This window comes from Thermobia domestica, chromosome 2 (genome assembly GCF_964235325.1).
Source record: "Thermobia domestica chromosome 2, izTheDome1.hap1.1, whole genome shotgun sequence".
NCBI lineage: Eukaryota > Metazoa > Arthropoda > Insecta > Zygentoma > Lepismatidae > Thermobia > Thermobia domestica.
The window spans coordinates 257,576,117-257,601,389 of record NC_137455.1 but is presented as its reverse complement, the minus strand read 5'-3'; the positions used below and the strand labels follow the sequence as shown (position 1 = coordinate 257,601,389).

Genomic DNA, 25,273 nt, shown 5'->3' with positions numbered 1-25,273 from the left:
TATATATCATAATAAAGTAATGAAGAACTTACCTTAACTAAGCTGATGATAACAAGTGCATGTTGAAAACCTGCAAACCAAAATTTTCATAAATAATATATCAAACTGGATACCGGTACTACAAATTACTATTCATCCAATAACTATTACAAGTATGTCATTTTAGAAAAATAATAATATCACGATTACAATACTAAAACATATATACAAGGATGGGGCCATTTACGTAATTTTTAAACCAACTGATAAAAATTGATTAACTTTTCTAAACATACAGTAGAGCGTCGATTATCCGAAGTAATTGGAGGACATGGGTGTTCGGAAAACTGGTTTGTTCGGATAATCGAACTGTACATGTTTATTTGCCATGCGCGGAGCGGCACGCCTCAACTCTAAGCTGGCGCAGCTGTTGCTGTGAACAGCTTTGATACTGCCGCTACTTCTACAGCCAGTGCCAAACCGACAGAAGTGTGCTGATTGTTGAAACACACCGACTGGCGGCTTGGCCGGTCAGCAGCGCCTTATGAAGGCCCCATTAGAACCAATGTTCCGCCAGCGGTGGCTCAGTGCGGCGACTACTGTGGGAAACTTGGTTTGGGAGTGAGGGGGATGATGGACGGTAGGGTGGGAGAGAAACAGGTGCGAGCGAGTATACAGTTCGGTTAAGCGGTCGTTCGGTTGACCGACGTTCGGATAATCGACGCTCTACTGTATATATTGACAGGGGACACTGCTTGATATAGTCCGCAATAACACCTATTCAAGAGTGTTGTCAACCTAGCATAAAGCTATATATTTAAAAATGACACTACATTAGGTTAAACATATATTAAATTCACACGTTAAATGGAAACGTACATAACATTTATTATTACAAACTAAGGACGCTACAGTATCATTAACATTCGTAAACATCCAAATTTTGGGAGCTTCTACAACAGTAATAACACAAGTAAGACGGACATGTCAATGCACATCAGAAGTACTTTAGTGTCGAGTACTGTGGTCATGGTACGGCGTCTCTCTACAAACCAGAAACAATGATATAAGGGATTACAAATTTTACTTTCTTCAAAAGTTCTATTTCGAATTTTTTTTTAAATAGTAGGCCCTATTACAGGCAAATAGTTTACAATAAACTTGGCCCATGTGACGTACGGTACCACCAAGGAGGATTTCTGGAAATGTAAGGAGGGGAAATAGGGATGGCAATCATTGCATTAAATGTTCATATCAAGGAATCTCTGAAGGTTAGAGACCAGAAATTTGGTATATGGGCTTCTCCTTTATAAACAATTATACACGTGCTTCAATGTTTATATATATATATATCGGGTGTTGCAAAATAAGTGTTACAACTCTTGGGAGGTGACTCCTGCCACTGAGACAAGAAAAAAAGTTCTCTTCAACTTTCTGCTATCGGACATAGTTTCAGATCTACAAGGTGCCGAAAGCGTGGGAAAATGACTTTCGGACGCCAATAGTTCGGAAACTATCCAACATAAAGAGGGCGGGTAAAAAATTCACTGAAGAAGTCATACCTGCTCTATTGAATTTTGCATGTTTCACAATCCTACCGTGCACGCGCAAGGGATTCCCCAAAGGAACGTAGGGAGTCCCGGATAATCTGCCAAATGAAACTTGGTCTAAATAGATATGAATTGATAGGCTTTCTACCAGGTAACAATAATTCGTTTGTCTTAAGTCGATATCTGGAACAAATACAAAATGGCGGACACCTTTATTCCCGTTGTGTGTGGTTGCATAATCGCCACGTACGGATGCTGGCCGACAGTGACGTTCTGAGTATTAATTGTAGGGAATTTGTACTCAAATGCTCTAGAAAGATATCTGGAGTGTCGGTAGAGTATAACAGATGAAACAGGGTGATTCACGTGTGGAAACACTTAACGAAAAATGACCAGAAATGCACTCATACTCAGTAAACGTGAGTTCAAAGCGTCGGAAATGTAAGGATTAGCGTCACGAACATGAAAGCCATTGCCAATTCACCAATAATATCCCTTCAAACCGATGCAATATGATGTGCACGGTTGCATACAACTAAGGATGCAACAACTGAGTCCAAGTTCAAATTGTGCAATGGACTCACAAAGAAACTGGGTAAACTAAATGAATGTCACTAGTGGGATCGCATGATCGATATTGGAATGTGGCCAATGTGTTTGTTGATATCAACATGTAGCTAATGAACAAATGTCAACATGTCGCACAACTGCTGGGACACCATCTCATGTGCGAAAACTAGGAAAATAACGTTGTACATTCTGCTATTACATCTGGTTCACCTTTTGGTAGAACGTAACTAGAACACGATTGTATCAATGTTCCTCTTTGTTTGGGACATTGTCCCACAGTCGACACATATGAAAAGAAATCTCTTAATGCATGGTTCAAATTCTGATAGGGCGTGAAAATAACAAACTTGTATCATGTCCTCGTCTTGTGAGATATATGACGTACTCGAAATAAAGGAAAAATACCTCCAGAAATTCGTATCTTACACATAGTGCACATGCCAAGACAAAAACGAAAATGAACAGATTTGGCACATTTAACACCACAACTGGAACACCATACATATGGAAAATAAAACGACAAGAGAAATAGGAAGAAACGTCTTAAAGCTCTGATTGCTTACAACTGTGCAGTAAGAGTAACAAAATGAAACACACAAGTATGTCGGGAGGCTGTACAAGAGGGCTTGCCAAACAAAGTGGGTACTCCTCAAAGAAATGAATACAGAGAAAGTGAGGCTCCTTCGAACCTCAGGGACAGAGCGCTCGCTTTTGCTCGCGTGGTCGCAGTTTCCAATCCTACTAGGAGCCCACGGCCTCAGATTCAAGACCCAAGTAGTTATTTTCCTATTTTTCGCACGTGGGACGATGTCCCGGCAGTAGTGGGACATTGTTCATTAGCTACATGTTGATATCAACACACACATTGGCCTATTTCAATATCGATCATGCGATCCCACTAGTGACATTCCTTTAGTTTACCCAGTTTCTTTGTAAGTCCATTGCACAATTTGAACTTGGACTCAGTTGTTGCATCCTTAGTTGTATGCAACCGTGCACATCATATTGCATCGGTTTGAAGGAATATTATTGGTGAATTGGCAATGGCTTTCATGTTCTTGACGCTAATCCTTACATTTCCGACGCTTTGAACTCACGTTTACTGAGTATGAGTGCATTTCTGGTCATTTTTCGTTAAGTATTTCCACACATGTGAATCACCCTGCTTCATCTGTTATGCTCTACCGACACTCCAGATATCTTTCTAGAGCATTTGAGTACAAATTCGCTACAATTAATACTCAGAACGTCACTGTCGGCCAGCATCCGTACGTGGCGATTATGCAACCACACACAACGGGCATAAAGGTGTCCGCCATTTTGTATTTGTTCCAGATATCGACTTAAGACAAACGAATTATTGTTACCTGGTAGAAAGTCTATCAATTCATATCCATTTAGACCAAGTTTCATTTGGCAGATTATCCGGGACTCCCTACGCTCCTTTGGGGAATCCCTTGCGCGTGCACGGTAGGATTGTGAAACATGCAAAATTCAATAGAGCAGGTATGACTTCTTCAGTGAATTTTTTACCCGCCCTCTTTATGTTGGATAGTTTCCGAACTATTGGCGTCCGAGAGTCATTTTCCCACGCTTTCGGCACCTTGTAGATCTGAAACTATGTCCGATAGCAGAAAGTTGAAGAGAACTTTTTTTCTTGTCTTAGTGGCAGGAGTCACCTCCCAAGAGTTGTAACACTTATTTTGCAACACCCGATATATATATATATATATATATATATATATATATATATATATATATATATATATATATATAGAGAGAGAGAGAGAGAGAGAGAGAGAGAGAGAGGGAGAGAGAGAGATGGGGGAAGAAAATAGGGTGGTCAAGAAATAAGAGGAAGATTACAATTATTATAATGATATGTCCATACTTCGGAATCCCTTATGATGTGACATAGTGTCACATAATACTACTGTTGAATCACTCAGAAATAGAGGTATACCCAATAATTATCTCAGAGTAATTAGTAACGCGTATGAGAATTAGTGGAACTGGTGTTGAGATCAACGTTAAAAGAAGAGTTAGGCAAGGGGACTCCTTGAGTCTCTTCTCTTTTAGTTACGGACAACGTAACAAAACTTCTTATATAGTAATAATAAGGGATATCGTGTTGGTACTATTAAACACCTATTAGCTTATGCTGACGATTTTGTTTTAATGGTAAATTCAGAATCGACAGTATGATTGAAGCTTTGAGTATGAAAAATCTCCATACACAGGGTGAGTCCAGAAAGTAAACAGACTGAACGCCGCGCGGCGCTCCAGTCGCGAGTAGCACGCTCCCCGGAGCGGGTTGTGGTGGTGGTGGTGGGGGGTCCATGCTAAGCAACGCACTGGGTGTCAATGGCGTCTGGCGTCCGAGCTCTGACGCAGTGAGGATCACGCATGACGCAAAAGCTGTTTTTAAGTTTCTGTCAGAGAATGTGAGAAAGGAAGTGTTGGCTGGAGCAGAGCTATGTGATTAAATTTCGCTTTTACCTGGGCAAAACCTCTTGCTTTTGTCAAGGAGGCTTACAAAGACGACGTCTTGTCAAGGGCTCAAGTTTTCTGGTGATTCAATGAGTTCAAGAACGGACGGGAGACCGTTGAAGACATACAGCGAACGATGGTCGGAGTCTAGGAGATTCGTCACTTTGACCACGTGTTTGTCCAAAGCACTCATTGAAGGGTGTCCAGAGCAAAATTTAATCGCGTATCGCTGCTCCAACGAATGCGCCGCATTTCGCATGTTCTCTGCCGTGATAAAAACTTAAAAACAGCTTTTGCGCCACGCAGCGACCAGTCTCATTACTTTCTGGGCACACCCTGTATTGGTTTAGTGTCATGTGGTTAACATGGAAAGAGAGCTACTGTGAATTATTTTGGCAAGATGATAACATTAAAGATCTAGAGGTAGATGAAAGTTTCGAAAGCCTTGGTTGTAAATATAACATTTTAAACGGACAAGAAAATAAAACATCTTGTTGACGAGTTGGGTAGGGATGCTGGAATAGTTTGAAAAGTCATATTGTACAAATGTATCTTTAGTTATATATATAACGTTTGGAGTGCTAGCTTTCTATCACACACGATGTTGGCTGCTATTGACGCACTCGCTAGAAGATACCTCACCACGTAATTTATTTCATACAACGTTTGTCTAGAAAATAATGTTCTGCTAGCTCAGTTTAAATAAAACATCAGTTTATTTATTTGTTGGGAAGTTTACAAGGGGATCCATTTCTACTAGGTTTAGTCAAAGTATCTCACATTAACAGTATCAAGAGTAAGTTGATTGCCAGATTCAAGGTTGAAAAACTCTACAATATAAGTGTTTTGTCCAACCAAAAAAAAAAAAAAAAAAAGAGAGAGAGAGAGAGAGAGAGAAATGAATTCTTCGACACACTGATTACTAACAAGGAACGGACATGAACGTGTCATCCGGACATACCAATCAAACTTAGTCTATTCGATAAACATAACAAAGATATGTTCATGCATAAAAAATTAGGTGCTATGGATAACGGAGTATGTTCCTGGGGCCCATTAACCCTGTTACTATAAACAAAATCGTAGACTCGCAGTGAAATAGCTATTTCATCAACACTGTTCATTGAAAAGTCATGGTTTATAGTTCATTCTCTTCAGCATGAAACAAACTTTCCAGATGTGCTATGTATCTGGGCGCATAACATACTTAAACAGGGAAAATTCCCTCCAGAAATCCCTCCCATCAATTTTGGACCCTTCTGGAGTAGCCCCGGGTAAAAGCACACAATTCAATTGTGTCTAGAAAAATACTACAGGGGATAGGAAATTTTGCGTACCAAGTTTTGTTTTGAAAGGTATAAGGGGAAACGTTGCATACCAATACGCTCTGTACTTACAAAACCAAACCTATGACCTGACCTATAAAGAGTTCATAACATAAAATTATAAACGCTCTATTTATCTTGATATCAAGATTTGTACAACATTCTCTGTAGAATGAAGCAAGCGTTTTAAACAGCAGCTGCTACAGTTGTATTGGGATAACCCATGTTATCCATCAACACCTCCATCCTTGCTTTTTTGTTCTTTATTCCGTTCTTATTGTGTCAAACTATATCTTCTCCCTTGTTTTAAGGATATACCTCCTATCCGTATACCTCATAGTATTTTTCAAGGTATATTTTAATTGTGAATTCCTACCAGTATGTGACTTGCCAGGGAGCGTGAGGGGGAAATCACCCTCTCAAGAATTGGATGTCTCCCTTTTTGAGTTTTGAACTTTCCCTTGTTAAATTCCTCGGACATGCTTGGGGAACCCATGGTATAATTTGTACCATACGGGTGTTTCATGGTACATTGTGTTGTAACTCTCCTATTTGGACTTTTTCGTCCTTTTTTTTTTTGTTTTTTGTTGTTGTTTTTTTTTTCAAGTCCAGAGGCCTATGGACTTGATAATATTTGTAGTAGGTCTAGAAAATCCACTTACATATAAATTTAAACTCTTTTAGCGGTATAAAGGTATGTGGACTTTCTATATCCAGTTTTTTTTTTTAAATACATATTTACTCGCATAAAACATATTGTAAGTATACATATTTTTATGCGTAGTCTCTAAATAGAATAAAATGACAATAAAATAACATACTAATACCGTTCAGAATATACATTTTAAAGAATCCTTTGTTCACAGTAGTACTAAGTAAACCGTGATAAAAACGAATTTTATTTTGAACTCATAATATAGTAACAGAATGCAATTTTCTGTGTGTTTGTGTATACATTCCCGGAATATTCCTATTTTTTAATCTTCCGGTGAATATTCCCAGGGAATATTCCCGAAAAATATTTTCCCGGGAATTTACCCATCACTAGTTTCGACTCGACAAATCCCTGCCACTAGTGGTACACTAGCGGCAATCCTTCGACGCGTAGCTATATCGACGATCGACATTTACCGGCAAGTGGGCCATTAGGTATTTGCGACATTTACGGCATGAGGATGGCACCGTCGGCCACCGTCTTGAAATCCACCATCTTGAAATGGCGGGAAGTTTTAAATGGGAATCCTATAGTGTGATACATCAAATAGGATTTTTTTTTTCAGGAAGCCAGTGGTGAAGTGTTTTTGGCTCTACGACTAACCGTTGCAAAGTTTTAACCGATTTTCTGCACTTATCTGAAGATAACACTGCGGGCAATATATGGCCCCCTGACCACTGTTACAGCAATTGTTCAATGTGTTATACCTCCTGAGCAATCGTTAAATGTATCCGCTGCTGCCAGTCATCCATTACTCTGCCCACTATGTCCTCAGAAATGCTGGCACACGCGCCAATTATCTTGCGTTGAAGATTGCGTTGAAGTGTCCCTGATCTTAGTAGCATGCACAACGGATTTCACGTAGCCCCACAGAAAAAAATGCAATGGAGGTGAGTTGATTTTGAGTTTAACATCTTTTTTCAGCAGCGAGGCTATATGAGACGTGGACCTACTGATTAACGTGGAATCCGAACATGAGCTCCCGCCGGGAATCGAACCCGCGTCTCCCGCGCCAAAGGCGCGTACGCTAACCGCTTAGCCACGGAAGAGCTCGAAAATCCAATGGAATGAGGTCTCTTCAACGCCGTGGCCACTCCACAGGTCCTCGCTGGCCTATCAATCTCTGTGGGAATTGCTCATCGAGGTACTCACGAGCACATAATCCGAAATGAGGTTGTGCCTCATCATGTTGATAGAACAAAGTGAAAGAGCCATTCTCTAATGCAACGGACAGCAGGATCCCCTCCTAAAGCATAGTATTGTAGGTAATTGCATTTAAATTGCCCTCGATGAAGAATGGGCCCACCACACGGGTATCCCAGACAACTCCACACCAGCACTTTGTCCGAGCCAACGACTCGAGAATCGTCGTACCAGTGTGTATTGTTGTCAAACCAATATCGATGATTTCGCTTTTCACCTCGCCCGACACACACACATAAATGGCCTCGTCCGAGAACAGCATGTGAATGCGAACCGAGGGTTCTTTCTGATTTGTTCCTCGGACCATTCACAATTCGACTCAACGGCCTGGATCATCCTCGGTTATATATTGGAATAATTGTATCTTGTATGGGTGCCTCTTATGCACAGATACGATTCGCAGGATGGACGTACCTGATACACCACATTAGTGGACTAGGCGACGGGTACTGCGGGTGGGACTTTTCGCGAATGATGCCAATATAGCAGTAGCTATACGAGGCCTCCCTGATTTTGGTTTGTTTTCCTCCGACCGGTTTCCTTAAATTTCGCTGTAACTTTCCACACTGCACTATAGGAAATGGGTTCCCGGTCTGGGTGACGAGCGTTGAAATCGTAAGCGATCTGTCTGCTGCTGCGCTTGCCTGAGATTAATACAATTTTTATCCGCTCATCCCTTGTTATTGCAATTCCGTGTTACGCCACCTAAAACAAAAGAAAACCACTTAAAACTACAACGGTTGGTCGTAGAGCCCAAAACATTTCACCACTGCTTTCCTACGGAAAAACCAGTCCTATCTGATTTTTCACAGGATAGGGTTCTCATTTTAAAATCTTTCCGCCATTTCAAGATGGCGTATTTCAAGACGGCAGCCGATGGTGCCGTTAGGGGAAATTCCACCAAATTTCGCCTAGTAGACTAATTTCGCCCACCAGGGGTTTTCAGCTGTTATGAGTTGGCAATTCTACCGACTGCGTGTCATGTGGAACAGTAATCCTACACAGTAATCTGTGAGAGTTAAGAGCGTGGCGTGTGTTGTGCGCATACAGCGACGAAAAGTATTTTTTGTCGTGTGGAGTTTTCTTGGGGATTTGTTCTTCTAAGGAACCTGCTTTTAAAGTCTTTTTTTTTTATTACAAATTAATATTTCTAATAAAGGATAAATGATGTGTCATATTAGTGATACTTTGGCTGGAGAGAAGTGCATAGCTGCGCTATGGTGGTTCCGTGTACACAAGATCCTAATTTCCCACTTGGTGATTCCTAATTTCGCATAGGCGAAAATACGACACAAATTTGTGTAGAATGTGATTAATATATGTTGGTCTCAAAGGAGACGAAAATAACGCATAACAAAAATATGTTTCTATTACACTGCATATCTTGCGAGAGAAAGGGTTACAGGAGAAACCTGTGCATTTTATTTCTGCATCATTATTTATTTATTTATTTACATTGATTTTCTATCCTTGTGGCACAAAGTGGAATCGGGAAGTATTACTGGTTTTGGTATATTCTTATTACGAGATTCTGACCAACACGATTCAGAAAGAAATATTGCTCTGACCGTAAATAATTTTCACGTTCTACACTGTTTCAAGATTTTGTGTGAGATAAAAAGTTTTAACAGACAAGTCACAAAATATTTCCGTTTCCTTCCAGATGCCAAGCAAAAGGAAAACTTGGTATAAAGAAGCGATAAGAGAGGCCATTTCCGCAGTGAAAAAAAGAGAATGGGATTGTTAAAAGATCGAAAGCATTTAAAATTCCTCGGTCGACACTGAAGGATTATATGAAGGTCAATGGACGGAACCCATGGACGCTAGCATTGGAAGGAAACCAATGTTGCCAAAAGAAGTAGAAGATGAGTTAGTCTCCTACTGCCTGTTGATGGAGAATAAGGTTTATGGTTTAAGTGCAAGGGACATAAGGCGGCTAGCTTATCAGTTAGCAATAAGAAACAAATTGAAACACCCATTTTCGGAAGAGAAAGGAGCTGCAGGGAAAAATTGGCTGAAACTGTTTCTTCGCCGACACCCGAACTTATCAATCAGGAAACCGGAACCAATTTCAGCCGCTAGAGTTCGTGGGTTCACTCTTGAAAATGTAAATTTTTTTCTGTGCTAGAACCGGAGTTGTCTAAAACAAACTTTTCACCAAATGAACTGTTCAACATGGACCAAACAGGAATAACGATTGTGCAACACAAAAGTAGTAAAGTTGTTGGTCTCAAAGGGAAAAGGCAAGTTGCCAGTTTATCTTCCGCAGAAAGAGGTGCGATAAGTAACAGTGGTAACGTGCATGAGTGCATCCGGACAGTATGTGCCTCCTATGCTTGTGTTTCCCAGAAAGAATATGAAAGCAGAATTGATGGATAAGGCTCCCCCAGGGCTAATTGCAGCATGTCATGTGTCTGGGTGGATTCAATGTGAAGATTTACACAGTGGCTAGAACACTTCATCTCAATAGTGAAACCTTCTAGAGAAGATCCACTCGTGTTGATACTCGATGGTCATTCTCATACAAAAAATATCTCGGTCATCGATAAATCTCGTGACAACGGGGTAATAATTGTTTGTTTACCGTCCCATTCCACCCACAAACTGCAATCTCTCGATGTTGGGTTTATGGGTCCACTCAAAAATTACTATGCTGAAGCTGCGGAATCATGGCTAAAATCTCATCTAGGTTGAACATTTACGCATTATCAGGTAGCTTCAGTGCTGTCTACTGCTTACGCACGAGCTGCAACAATCGAAAATGCAGTTAATGCATTTCGAAAAACCAGTATTTTTCCATTTCAACCAACAATTTTCACAGAAAATGCATTCAGGTCAGATACAATCCCTCAGATTGCCTGTGAGGATCCTGCACCTATACCTAACGTTACCTACGTGACACCCTCTGGCATTATCTCTGTTCCTACGGATTTTCCCCCAACCAGTCGACGTTCTAATGTTTCTGAAGCATTTCTTGTGACAGGAACTCCCCACAAAGAACGTTTAACAAAGCACTCGAATAAGACGATTAAATCACTACCACCTGACAAAAGACATACGCAAACAGCAAGACAAAGAAAAAGTTAGGTGAAAGCAAAGCTAGACGTGTTCTCTGTGACACGTGGTCTAGCAGTGACAGCGAAGATGATAGGTCTAATTGCAGCTACACGTCCAGTTCAACAGATAGCGAGACTGGCAGTGAATACGATACAAAATGTCCTATTTGAAGACACTTTTATTCTGAGGACAAAAAAGGAAAACCCTTGGCTGCATGCACAAACTGCCACTTCTGGTTTCATGAAGAATGCGCTGGGCATGCACCCAAAGATCTTTATTTTACTTGCCAATCTTGTGTTGGTAGGTCTAACTAGGGGTTTGTTTCCCAAGTGCTTCCAGCGAACAAAATAAATCTCTGATTTCTGAATCTCTCTTTCGAAGAAAAAAGCAGCATAAATACAATACAGCATGTTATATTTTTGTGAAGAATGACTTGTATTCATCAGTTGATATGTTTCTTTTTTTAATATGATGTTTTAAAATGTATTGTTTCTGTTTAGTTTAGTTTTACACTTGAAGAATATGAACAGATGTAGTGGGCGAAATTTGGAGCCCAAGTCCCAAATCACTATTTTCGTATTCATGAACACAATAAATAATTTCTTCAAGAATATTGCCTAGATTAACTTTTACGTATCATGAATATTTAGGTAAAAGTGTGTATAATATGTAGCAATATTTGTTTAATTCTCATAGCTTTAAGAATAAGAGATATGCAAATTAGAAAAAGTGGGCGAAATTTGGGTACTTTTCTCTATGTCTCAAAAGACTTTCCCCCTCGTCTGTTATGATCAAGTTTTCTTTTTCTCCCAATTCTGAACAGTTTGGATTTTATTTGTATGTTTCCACACGTTTGGACCATCCTGTAGTATTAAATTTCTAAATTCTATCTTGCCTATCTTGCGACTGAGGCACGAACTACTGATAATTTGGAATAATTTGTCAATTTTTTCTTTTTTTAATTTTTCATACTTGATTACGAACATGTTTATTGCAAAAATTCGACTTTTCGTGAATTTTGATGTGTGGAAAGACCCCTAGATCGACCTATTTACGTAAGTAAGTTGAGAGCTGTTGGTATATCAAAACTTTTGTCTGTCATTTGCGATTAAAACTTTTAAGCAAATTCTAATGATTATACACTGTTTACACTACAAACAAAGACTGAGAACCCCAGGTTGGGAACCGCTGTTATACTGTGAAATGGTAAAGTATATGTCCCTTTTTCTTACAATTTTAAAAGTATTATGAATAATAATAAGTCAGGTTAAGGCAACGTATGGTTTTTAATATTATTTTTTCAACCAAAATAAATAATTACAAATTTATCGTCTGTATTTTCAGGTAACAATGATATGACGGAAATGAAGCTATTTTTTTTTTTTTTTTTTTTTTTTAAAGTTCTCACCAAAATGTGCCTAATGAAACAATGCAATAGAAAATAATTCTTGAAATTATTTGTGAATATGGTTTGCACCTCTCATTCATGCCAACGCTCGTTTGTCTATTAGTATCGTCCCACCTTCTGCTTCAGATTCTCTTCCAAAGATTATTTCACTTTTAAAAAATAATTACTTCTCCACTGCCTGGGCTTTCACAAATGATTACAATTTGTTTTACGATGCATTCACAATAGTATACTCTTTAAATGCAGTAAAAGAAGTAGGAGCTTTACATACTTCTTTATATACAGAGTAGTACAATAAATTAATACAATGCATATCATAACATCCACGTATGATGGCCAATTCATGAAGAAGTAATGTTTTAATTCATTTCTGATTAACCAAATTCAGTAATTTCCAAGACGATGCCTGATAATTCTCCACTTCATTCGTTATCACCTTCCCCAGCGGATCATCATATTACCTAGGTATTATTACTGCAAGTTAGACGAAATCATATACATATGAGATATATGTTAGTTGATATTTTTGTCTATTATTTCCCACACTTCTTTTTATGTGCCAAGGCTCGGCAACTACAATTCAAATTTTCTTCTTCTTAAGTTCCAAAAGGAGTTTACAGTGCAATAAAGATGTGAAATATGACGGAAATTAACTCTTCGTCAGTGTCGGCATTGCTGTTAGGTAGCCAAAAGTGCTCCCTGTTGTAGGCGTCTGTAGTTTGCGTAGACAGCTCTAAATATACAAGCAGAATTTCCTTTTATTCAATTACTGCTGAAGCAGCAACAGAATAACTTTTTCCACAAAGTTTTCTTTGGCGCTTATGACTTTGCTAAACTATCTATGCTGCCGTTGAGAAGGATTCTGTCCAACTTGGACTCTGAAATGTCCTCGAGGACGTCATACTCGGATATTTCGCTTCGAGAGTCGTCTTCACCGATGAAGCTGCAACGCAACTTTTTCCACCAAGATCTCTTTGGCGGTTGTGGTTCTGCTAAATTTCCTGTGCTGCTGGTAAGGAAGATTCGGTCTAATTCGGACTCTATAATGTCCTCAAGGACGACATGCTCTGATGGTTCGCTTCCAGCATCATCATCGAATCCAAGCGTGGTGCAAGAGTTGTGTGTAAGTATTCCTTTAAACATCTGGTCTTGTAAATCGAAGATATCAAATTCTTCCTCTTTTTCTGTATTTAGGCAACAAGAGCGACTCGATGTATTACTGTTTTCGCTGTCGAGAGAATTCAGGTACTCCTCTAATGTCAGTAATTGAAGTGATGGATCTTTATGTATCTCCCTGAAGATGCGTAGATCAGTCCTGAAACTTACATAAGGAAGTAATCCTTTCAGACGCCTTTCCTCAAGCGAGTACCAAAATACAGCGAATCCTTGCAAGGTGTAAATGAAAGCTGTTCTTACTATTTCATCAAATTTTATGTATACACCATATTAACATTAGTATCACACGACTCTGATACTCCCCACACCTCCGCTCGCAACTGACTGTAACTGAAGGACCGTTAATAAAGGGAAACTTCTGCTTATATTTATGAAGAAAAGAGGTATTTTCCCACTTTTTCCACTTTCCACATGTCTTTTTTGCTTAAAAAGCATTTTGTCGCTTTTAAGGAGTATCACACACGTTTTGCTTTCAGATATAAGGCGCTGCATTGAATTTTCCAGCTCTTAATGATTCACAATAATTTATATTAAGCATAATATAGCATAATATAAACTAACAATATTGGCATACTGTAGACAGATCAACACAACATTGTTGACCTTAACGAAGTACGTATATGTTTGTAAATGAGTGTTCTGCTCGAGAGAAAGTTTTATAACATTTAGTAGGGTCAGGCGGGCCACTAAGAAAGTACAGAATGGGTAATGTAAATAGTTTGTAATTTGATTCCGTGAGAATTTAGAAGTTAGATCTCAAGTCAAGGGATAGCTTAGAAATTAGGATCAGGGGTTCCACGTATACAGAAATTGAGAAATAATGAGTATTTAACCCTTTTTTTTAAATTCTTATGTGTGTGGCGGAGAGAAGCATGGTGGTACAGTGGTACAGCGTTCACCTCTAGTGCAAGAGGTCCCTGTTTTGATCTCGACGACACGATATCCCCGGGTTCTCCCGTTTCCCCAACATTGAAATTTCATTAATTATAACTTCATTCACTTCTTTTAACCACCCATCTCCATTATCCTAAAGGGCATAAACGTGGGATACAAAGCTGGAATGCTCACTTAACTTCACTTGAGTTTCTGTGTAAGCATCTTTAGGCAACACCGGAAATATGAAGGGCAGGACCCACTATTAGTCTTGGGAACTAAAGTAACGGGAGAAATGCGTTACTTTTTAAGCAACGTTTCCTAGTAACGCGTTACATTTTTTTTCAAAGTAACTATAACGGTAACGCGTTACATATTTTTCAGTAACGTACCTAGTTTGCGTTACTTTTTTCGCGTTACATTTCGGATGAGTATAGCCTAGGCATCGGGGCTTAAAAATTGAGTTCTAAGGGTAAATCATGTAACAATTTGGCATCCGATATTTTTTTGAATATATATCCATCACTGATCACAAAAATGCCGGATGCCAGAAAAAAAACACCTCACAGGAGGGCAGGGGGAGTGGGAGAAAGCCGAAATTTTGGCCGTTTATGTTATTCCCTATATCTCCGTAACCATTGGAGCTAGATCATCCAAAAATTTTTCATTTTGTTTGCTTAATTGTCTTCTACAATTTAACTCTAGTGCATTTTTGAGCTAAATATAATGGTTTTCTTGTAATTTTCATTTTTACTCAGTATTGGCTGCGCGTGACGTCTGGTTTTTAGCCACAGATTCTTTACACGATCGAATTCGGAAAAAAGTTTCCTCTAAAAGTTTTTCTTCATTTTATGCTCTTTCAAAAAAATGTATACTTATATTAGTGTAGGATTAATAGTGCCTGGGTTATAAGCGACTTTATTCTGTTGTGTGCGAAACTGATCACGGCGCGGCCCAAGAGTTACCTTCCCACAAACGGTAGATATTAACAACTGGTGATGATTAATATATATGTAATCCTGTCTACCTGCAAGTATATAATCATAATGATTAAGTCTGTCTATTATCTAATTAAAAATATCCATTTTTAATCTCAATTGAGGGGCTATTCGGAAAATAACCCTTGTCAAAACACAAAATTTCTCTGAAGAATGAAAAGAGAGCTTTCTCTAGTACATAGTATGAGAAACTGTGCAATTTGTTTTTTTATACGTTTCTGATACCTTCTAAAACATGCACAAACATGTAACTTTCTATACATTTTTTCTGAAAGAAAAAAAAATTGCTTCCACAAGGGCTGTTTTTGCTACAAGTCCTTCGATTTATATACTACAATGGTACTGAGCGAAACAGAGCAGGGAACAGATTTCAAAATTGCCTTTACGAGAAAATCATGAACAATTTGTTATTCATTTTTTTTTTTTTAATATTACCACCTTCCCCTCTTAATACTTACTGTAACGGTAAGAAAAAAGCAAAAAATATGATATACCTAACACATTTTATAAATAATCAGTTTTTAAACTGTTAAATTTTATTTACAGAAGAAGCATTTGCCTATTATTGTGTACAGTTACTATAATACAATAAAACTATAATAAAAACGTAATAGAAAGAAAAAATATACTTAAGATATTTTTACACGAGAGAACTGATTATTTGAAATCTAGAATCAGTTCTCAATCATGTTATACCACTCTTATATAAAGGTGACCAAGAAAGTTCTATTGCTTTTTCACCCACCACTTTCGAACATCGATATGTCACCTAAGACATACCTGAAAGTAAAAATAGTCCCCATCAACATCGACGGCCTTCTGCGAACGTTCTGGAAGGCCATGGATTCCATCGCGGTAGAACGTGGTGGGCTGTGAAGCGAAGAAGGTATCAAGTTCATTTTGCACCTCTACTAGGGATCTGAACTGACGTCCTCTAAGGAGACTGTCCAAGGAATGAAACAGGTGATGATCGGACGGTGGAATATCTGGGGATGCAATAGTGTTTCTCCATCTAAGGCGTAGAATGGTGCTCAGGGTAGCCACGTGGGTCTTAACGTTGTCCTGTAACACGAAGACCCCTTTGCAATTCAGAGTGCTAGCTCCAGAGCTTTGAGTTTTTCTTGAACACGGCTTAACTGCTGACAGTACACAGTTGCATTGATGATCTGACCAGCTTGTAGCAGTTCCCGATGCACGATGTCGAGAGCAGTCCACGAAAGACACAGGAGGACTTTCTTCTGGTGCAGTGCTGGTTTCGGCTGTTTTGAGACCGGTTCATGGTATGTTAAGATGACGGCACCCTGCAGCTTCGTACGGGACATACTTTTCATTACATGTCAACTACCTGTACAGAAATGGCTCCTTCCTCAAATGAGACAGCAAAGAAACACAGGTGTCTGCTTCCGTTGCCTTCTGACCCTGAGTCAAATCATATAGAACATATCTACCCAAGTTGTAGTGTTTCCCAAGTTGCTGGAGGTGCTGCCGAATGGTTTCTCCACTCACACTGAATTGTAGTCCCAGTTCCTCACATGTCTGGCCACTGTTCGCCTTAATTGCTGCCTGAAAATCTTCATTTTGTACATGTGTTGGTCTTCCATCAAGTAGTGCGTCTTCAAGTGTTTCGTCAGCGTCCTTAAACTTGTTAAACCACCACTGCACTGTCTGCGCAGTCACGACACCCTCACCAAAGGCCTGGCATATCTTCCGCCCCACTGCAGTGGCGTTTGATCCCAGTTTGAACTCGTACAGAATACATGCGCTGTGGAAATTCTATGTTCATTCTGTCCTTACGCAAGTTCACGATGTAGCTGAACTGCCACAACAAGACAGTATGTTGGATATACACACACCAGCGACTGACCTTCGCCTTATCTCCATTCGCATTCAACTCACGGTGTGAGGGCCAATTGAACACAGACCTCCACGCAAAACGACGTAATTTTGCTGGTTACCTTTATATTTTGAAAAAAGTAAAGACATTTCTGATGTCTTTACTGCGTCATTTAGCCTTCTTCATCGCTCTGTTCAGTAACTGATATTGAATTTTTATACTCGCTCGGACAACTACACATTGGAATGCACAAAAACAGCAATTCTTACATTTCATACTTACACACTCAAGTTCTGACAGCTACACATGGTAATCTCTAAATAAGCCTTGGGAATATCTTCGAGTGTTTTCAAAACTGGCTTCAGAATTTGGTCCTCCAAGTACCATTCGGGGTCTTCTGGCCTTGGTAAATCAATCCCACACTTGTCAGCATTTCCCAAATTGCTATTTGGTAATGGAATCTCTTTATGTCTTGTTTCAGAGCATCACTAGTTGGGAGATAATTTCTCCAAGCTGCATTTTCCTACAAGTAGGAGCCTAGCTTTATCACAGATCTACGCATTAACTTTGAGGAGCTTTGTGAAAAATAGTTCTGCAGATTCAATAGCGCTTGCTGATAAAGGAATCTGTCACAACGAAAATAAAAGGTCATATTTTTCTGATATAAGTAAGTAGGCAGTTTTAGATCTTTGATGTTCCAACTCGATATGACGTTATATCGCAGCCAAGTGGAGCGTGATAAGCCATTACCTCTCTTCTCATTCTTAGATAACGGGTGGCAAAGGTGATCTGGAATAAACCTTCTTGTCTTTAAAATCTTGCCATCATGTACAATTCTTTACAAGAAATTCTGTCATAATGGTGTATCAACAGCAGGAATACATCGGTGTCTGTGATTTACAGCATGAAGTATCATTCTAGAATCTGATTCTTAATGCTTCCTTTCAAGATTTTAAACATCGATCTCGAAGTCTGACTTAACAATCTTCTGATCTTTAAAACTACCAGAAACAACAACAGAGTTCTAAAGATGATAATTCCAGCAATATGATAATTCCCAGCAATGCATTATCTACTTATGGTCTACTTACCCAGAGAACGGTGACCTTTATTTTCCCTAGAACAGATTCCTTTATCAGCAAACGCTATTGAATCTTCAGAACTGATTGTCACAAAGCTCTTCAAAATTAATGTGAAGATCTGTAGAGATTAATTCGAACTAGTGATGCTCTGAAACAACATATAAAGAGATCCCAGTACCAAACAACAATTTGGGAAACGCTAGTAAGTGTACGATACATCTACCAAGACCAGAAAACTCCGAATGATACTTGGAGGACCAAATTCTGAGACCAGTTTTGAAAAAACTTGAAGATATTCCCAAGGTTTGTTTAGAGATTACCATGTGTAGCTCTCGGAAACTTGAGTGTTTAAATATGAAATGCAAATGTAAGAATCGGGTTTCTTGTGCACTCCAATGTGTAGTTGTCCGAGAGAGTATAAAAATTCAATATCAGTTAATGAAGAGAGTGATGAAGATTAAATGATACATTAAAGACATCACAAATTGCATTATCTTTTTAGGATATAAGAGTGGCATAACCTGTTCTCTTGTGTAGAGATTTCTTTAGCATATGGTTACCTTCTATTACGTTTCTTATTATAGATTTACTGTACTATAGCAACTGTACACAATCTTAATAATAGGCAAGTGCTCCTTTTGTAAATAAAATTTAACAGTTTTAAAACTGATCATTTATAAAACGTATTAGGCACATCTTACTTTTTTTTCTTACCGTTACAGTCAGTATTAAGAGAAAAAGGTACCAGAGACACGTAAAGAAACAGATTTGCAGAGTTTCTTATACTCTGTGCTAGAGAAACCTCTTTTTTTTTTTTTTTTTTTTTCATTCTTCAGAGAAATGATGTGTTTTGACAAGGATTATTTTCTGAATAGCCCCTCAATTGATATTGAAAATGGATATTTTTAATTAGATTATAGACAGACTTAATCATTATATACTTGCAGGCAGACAGGATTACATATATATTAATTATCATCAGCTGTTAATATCTACCGTTTGTGGGAAGGTAACTCTTGGGCCGCGCTGTGATCAGTTTCGCATACGACAGAATAAAGTCGCTTATAACTCAGGCACTATTAGTCCTACAATCTTGTAAAGAATCTGTGGCTAAAAAACCTGACGTCACGCGCAACCAATGTTTAGTAAAATGAAAATAACCAAACAAAATGAAAAAAGTTTGGATGCTCTAGCTCCAATGGTTGCGAAGATATAGGGAATAATAGAAACGGCTAAAATTCCGGCTGGCATCCGGCATTTTTGTGATCAGTGATGGGTATATATTCAAAAAATATCGGATGCCAAATTGTTACATGATTTGCCCTTAAATTCGAAAAGGAGAGCACTTTTGGGAAGTTGATGCCTAGACTAGTAACTACAATATATGTAATTTTTCGGAAACAAATGTTTCTTTCCTATGAGTGAATTTCTCAGAATGGATTAATGGAGCATTTCTTTCCTGTGAGTGAATTTCTCAGAATGGATTAATGGAGCATGAGCTACGTATGTCAATGACCGACAGACAGAGAAATAGATAAGATCGTAATGCCACTTGCTGTTTTTGGAAGATGAGGACACCCTCACGAAAATCACATGTACTGATTGCAAACAAATGGAAGATTTTGTCATAGATTTATTAGTAGAAGATTTATTACTAGAAAATTGTTGATGGTATGTAATATTGAAGTTCTTTCAGATCAGTTTGCGTATCCTAGAGTCCCCTTGATTATAGAGTTTGGAACAATTAGCTTTAAAAGGCATGTATCGATTTTAGAGTTACTGGCAAATTTCGATTCATCCCCCAGTTCATGTGTTCTCATTTTATTAGTTGTAGTATAATGCTTCTCTATATTCTGTATTTCTAATTTTACATAACAACATTATTATTATATGCAGAATAATAATAAGCAGCCACTTTTTCTAATGCATAGGGATAGGCACGACTCGAGCTAAAATCCGAATCGAATTCAAGTCGAGTTTCGAGTCGACACAAAAGAAATTTTCTCGAGTCGAGTCACTGTTTCTGACATCGAGTTTCGAGTCGAGTCATTTCAACTCGTTTTGAAATCATGGCCTGATTACACAGATCACAAGAGATTTTTATAACGAGCTCAGTTCGGAGAAACAAGATATGGCGGGTACATTTAGTGCTTCAATTTTTGCTTAAAAATAAAGATAATAAAGAAAGTGGCTAATGCGTATATCATCGGTGAACGATAGTTCATTTCCCGCTAGTTAGGTTGGAGTTCAGCATCTCTTTCAGAAGCAAGGCTATAGAAGTTGATTTACGGCTTACGGTTTGATCCGAACCACATGAACTTTTACCGGGAATTGAGCCCAAGTTTCCAGCACCAAAGGCGCGCGCGCTAACCATATAGCCAAAAGAAAACTCAGTTTGCAGGGCGAGAGAATCAAACGCACTACACTGCTTCAGATTCCTCCTTAAAATCCAGGTTTCATTCTACTGTATATAACATCTTTGCTCACTGCTCGAGTTAAATACAAATAATAACCAATCAATCAAATATGAAGAAGCGACAAGGGCGAAAAAATTTCAGTCACATTATAGTCTATCTCTCGTTAAAGAGCTATGGTTTAACCGTCCCTTAAATAATTTTTCGAAGCTGTAGTTTAAAATAATGACCTGTCTTTTGTTGTGACCCTATTCATGTATTTGACTTCGCTTATTTTGACTGACCTGCAGTTCGTGTAACCAGAACCACTGTAATGTGTTAAAAATTTCCAAGCTGCATCACCAGAAATCGTATCCGGAACCTGTGTACAAAAGAACCGCGCCCAAGCCATCAGACTACTGAATCAGCTTGACAAGCTTATTGTTATTATTATTTTTAGCATCTCACCATTATGCTTCAAGGCTAAGGAAGACGGTGAAGGTGAGAATGAACTAAATGATGGAAAAAAGGAAATGCGGGAAAACGAGAAAACACGGGTCTGTCCACCATAAAATATGAATAAAAGTCACAACTGCGTAATATTCTAAGTGGGTGACTACGTCATGGCCCGAGCCATACTACTACAGATATTAATGTGGATTTCCTAGAGAATATTTCTTTTTGTCTCACGAAAGTATGGGACAAGGATTTTTTTTTTTTTAATATCCATTCTACGTAGGTAAAGAGAAGTTCAAATTTTTTGCCACGGATACTGTACCTCATGAATCATTGGCATTAGAAAGATGGAACTCCGAATACGGGAAGTGTTTCTTGATTTTCAAAAATTCCGACCAAAAGGGGAAAGGGGAGCATTTACAAAATACTCGAATTTCTCTTTGTTTAATCACTAACGGCAGAATATAAGGATCTGCTTAAGATGATTTGAAATTCAGTATAAGACTTTTAATTTAAAAGAAACACGTATTTGTGCATTTCTGAATATTCCGCTTCTACGAGGAAAGAAAGGTCTATTTCGATTACACTGAACTTCTCTTTGTTCATTCACTAACTGCCGAATGTAAGGATTTGCTAAAGTTAGAGATATAATTTCGGTATATAAACTCTTAAATATAAGAAGGAAATACTTGTTTCAGTGGTTTCGAAAATTCTTCTAAGCGGGAAAAGTTGGGTCATTTCTATGATACCCAAATTTCGCATTCTTTATTCAGGTGTGCCTAATTTGAGGATTCACTTTAGTTGAAAATGTGAAATTCAATGTATAAACTCTTTAAGTAAAAGCAAGAGAACACGTTTTTGAAGATTTTGCTTGTAAATGGGAAATGGGGGGCAATGTCTTTAATATTCAAATTTTCTTTCATTTATTCAGAAGATGCTGAATGAGAGCATATTTGAGAATTATACCCTGTACAAAATATCCAGCACTCCCTTTGAAAATTGAAATGAAATGAAATGAAATCTGAGTTTTACGTCCCACGGTTATGCCGGTTAGGCTAAAGGAGACGGTGATTACGAGTAATGAATGAAATGGTAGAATGAAGAAAGTCGGAGGAAACGGGAGAACCCCGAGAAAACCCACGCTCACGGTGTTTGTCCACCACAAAGTTCACTTGGCGGGGGCTGGGATCGAACCCGGGACCCCAAGTACCAGAGGTGAACGCTCTACCACTGAGCCACCGCGGCCCCCCTTTGAAAATTGATGTAACACGTATTTTTGGATTGTGGATGCCTGAATTACTTTACGCTGATAAGGACCACCATCAACAGTTTCTGGAATTCGCAATAGGGCCCGTTGAAATTTAGTTTTTTCCCGATTTTGGACAGCCCTAGCTCGGAAATTATGCACTGTTCGCTATAGTTTCATATGAACTTTTTCTCCTATTTTGATGTGAAGAATCACCTCTTATAGTTTGTCGGTATAGTCCACTAACACCACACACACACACACACATTATATATATATATATATATATATATATATATATATATATATATATATATATATATATAGGGGTGCCCACAATGGGGGCTATGACGCAAAGTGCGTCATTGAAATATTTGGGGGGGTAAAAATCTGTATGAATATGTTTGAGGGAGTGTAAAAATTAATCGAAAAGAAGATTTTTTTTCATGGAAGAACACCTACGGGTAGAGAATTGGGGGGGTGCGTCATGGACATATGGGGGGGCACCACTGATATATATATATATATATATATATATATATATATATATATATATATATATAGAGAGAGAGAGAGAGAGAGAGAGAGAGAGAGAGAAAGAGAGAGAGAGAGAGAGAGAGAGTGTGTTAGTGAACTATACCGACAAACTATAAGAGGTGATTTCAAACCTAATTTCAAATTAATAAATCATCAAATAAGTATCTTTGAGAACTTTAAATTAATTTCACTGAATATCACTTACCTTTGTCGTCGTAGTGTACAGATTGACTAAATGTGAAAGTTGCGTTGGCTGCTAAGCACATAGAAGTATGGCACCACACTGAAAAACACAATTAGACACGTCATGTTATTAATCACTGTATAAACTATCAATATATTATGACGCCAATATCTTATACACTCATCCCTCGTTACAACGGTTAAAAGGATATCGGTTCAATGTTCCCGTCTGTTCTTAAGTTACGGCAAATCTGTAGCGGTTAATATTCACAATTACATAATGAAGAAAACAGTAATAATACAGTACTGTATTTTTTATAATCAAGTACGTTACCCAATTTGATAGGGTAAAATACCAGTACACTGTAAATATACGTATAATACAATAAATTCAACAGTTTTAGTTTAAAATCAAAAACTTACCATAGATGGTGAAGAAGTGCTCTTGGTTTGCTGAAATTTATTCTGAGTAATTGGAGTTGTCCGTTGCTTCTGATACCCGTTAAAGGGAAGTCCGTAAGATCGAGGGATGAGTGTATATACATGTGTATCTGAAATTATATGCAATTAACGAGTATTCCAACCTTACAAACACCAAATTATTTATTCTTTGTATGTAGGAGATACTGAAGGCGGCAAATATTATAAATATTGCCAATTCATGCAATGACAAAGAGGAACAAAGGTATCCATACACCAAGCGATCATGTTTGTTTGTTCGTTCCGCTCACCGAACGTTCGTAAGTCCACACAGTGAAGTCTACGACTGATATTTCCAACACTACTAGGTTCAATCAATTATTTTAAATATATACAGTAATGGAAAAAATAATAGCAACTCCATGTAATTTTATGCGTTTACAAGGTTTAATAAGAAACTTCTACATAGGTAAGCACAAATATACAATGAAATATACATGAGGAAATTTTATGCAAAGTGCAAATTGTTACAGAAGTTGCCTATATCTCCAACAATGGTAATTGCTTTACAACATGTGACAGTCATTGTTAACGGAAGTTAAATTTAGGTTTGTACAAAAGTGGCTTTTACTTGCGCTAATACTTAATTGAATATCCACGCAATTTGATTAACTAGATTGCATCGGTTTCGCATGGAGTAGGAGTTCACTACGTTTTGTAATGTTGTCAGATGTCATTTATTGCTTCAATTAACTGATTTCTTGTTGTAGGTATTCTTGCACAAACCATAACCTTCAAAATCATGCCACAAATTTCCAACGGGGTTTAAGTTCAGCGAATTACCGCTCCAAGGAAATGATGTAACACGACGTAAGGACAATATAATCTTTTATAACTCTGGCACGGTGGCACGAGGCAGAATCGTCTTGAAAAATAAAAGGTTCACTATTGAACACATCTCTTCTCGAAAGTATTTTAATCTTAAGAATCATTTTGAATGTTTGCGCATTAAGTACATCGTCACAAAAATGGATTCTGCCGACCCTACTGGGAGAGAAACATACCCAAATCATGACACTTGTAGGATACTTTGAGGTATTGAGAGTATTGCAGGACTACGCGTATCACCAGATATGGGATACACCCTGGCATGTGAATCGTTTCCATAAATATTGATTTTTGTCTCATCACTGAACAGTACATCCTTCACTAGTCCAATCCTTATAAGCCTTGGTTGACTGCACATGCATGCAGTTCGTTTTCGTGTAAGACATGGCTTTTTGGTAGCTTTGTGTGAACGAAAACCCATAGATTTCAACTTGCTTCTTATTCTTACTATACGTGAACAACATTGACACCAGACGCTTCCCGCCGCCAACTCGTTGCACGATTTTGTGATGACTGAAATCTGCAAAACACAATCACCGCAATGCATTGTTCTATCTAGGAGATAATTTTACTTCTCGACCACATCTGTCAATTGTTCCATTTCTTATGCCCTGCTTTCCGAATCTTAGTCACCAGCCTTGCTATTGTGATTTTATGCACTTCCATTACAAATATTTTGAAGTGCAGTTCATACTTTCTTCTGTCTGGGATTTGCAGGGGGGATGAGAATTTCCTTCTCAATTGCTCTTTTAATTTCCTGCATATTTGAAAGTGGAGGGAGAGAAAAAGAGAGCTTACAGTTAGCTGTCAAATTTCTTGGATAAGTTTTGTTACTTGCATTTTTCACTTTAAAGTAAGTACAATACTGCATTTAATTAATGCATCACGTG

The 25,273-nt window shown here is 38.3% G+C and overlaps 1 protein-coding gene across 4 annotated transcripts in view; it reads right to left on the bottom strand.

Annotated features, from left to right (window-relative positions):
• The window catches only part of Mef2 (myocyte enhancer factor 2), a 213,747-nt gene that overhangs the window by 179,434 nt on the left and 9,040 nt on the right, over positions 1-25,273 (bottom strand). For all 4 annotated transcript variants that reach the window (XM_081748614.1, XM_081748620.1, XM_081748621.1 and 1 more), the window contains exons 2-3: positions 23,098-23,175; positions 33-70 (exon numbers count right to left, since the gene is read on the bottom strand). The gene's annotated coding sequence lies outside the window, so the exon portion shown is untranslated. The remainder of the gene's footprint in view (positions 1-32; positions 71-23,097; positions 23,176-25,273) is intronic.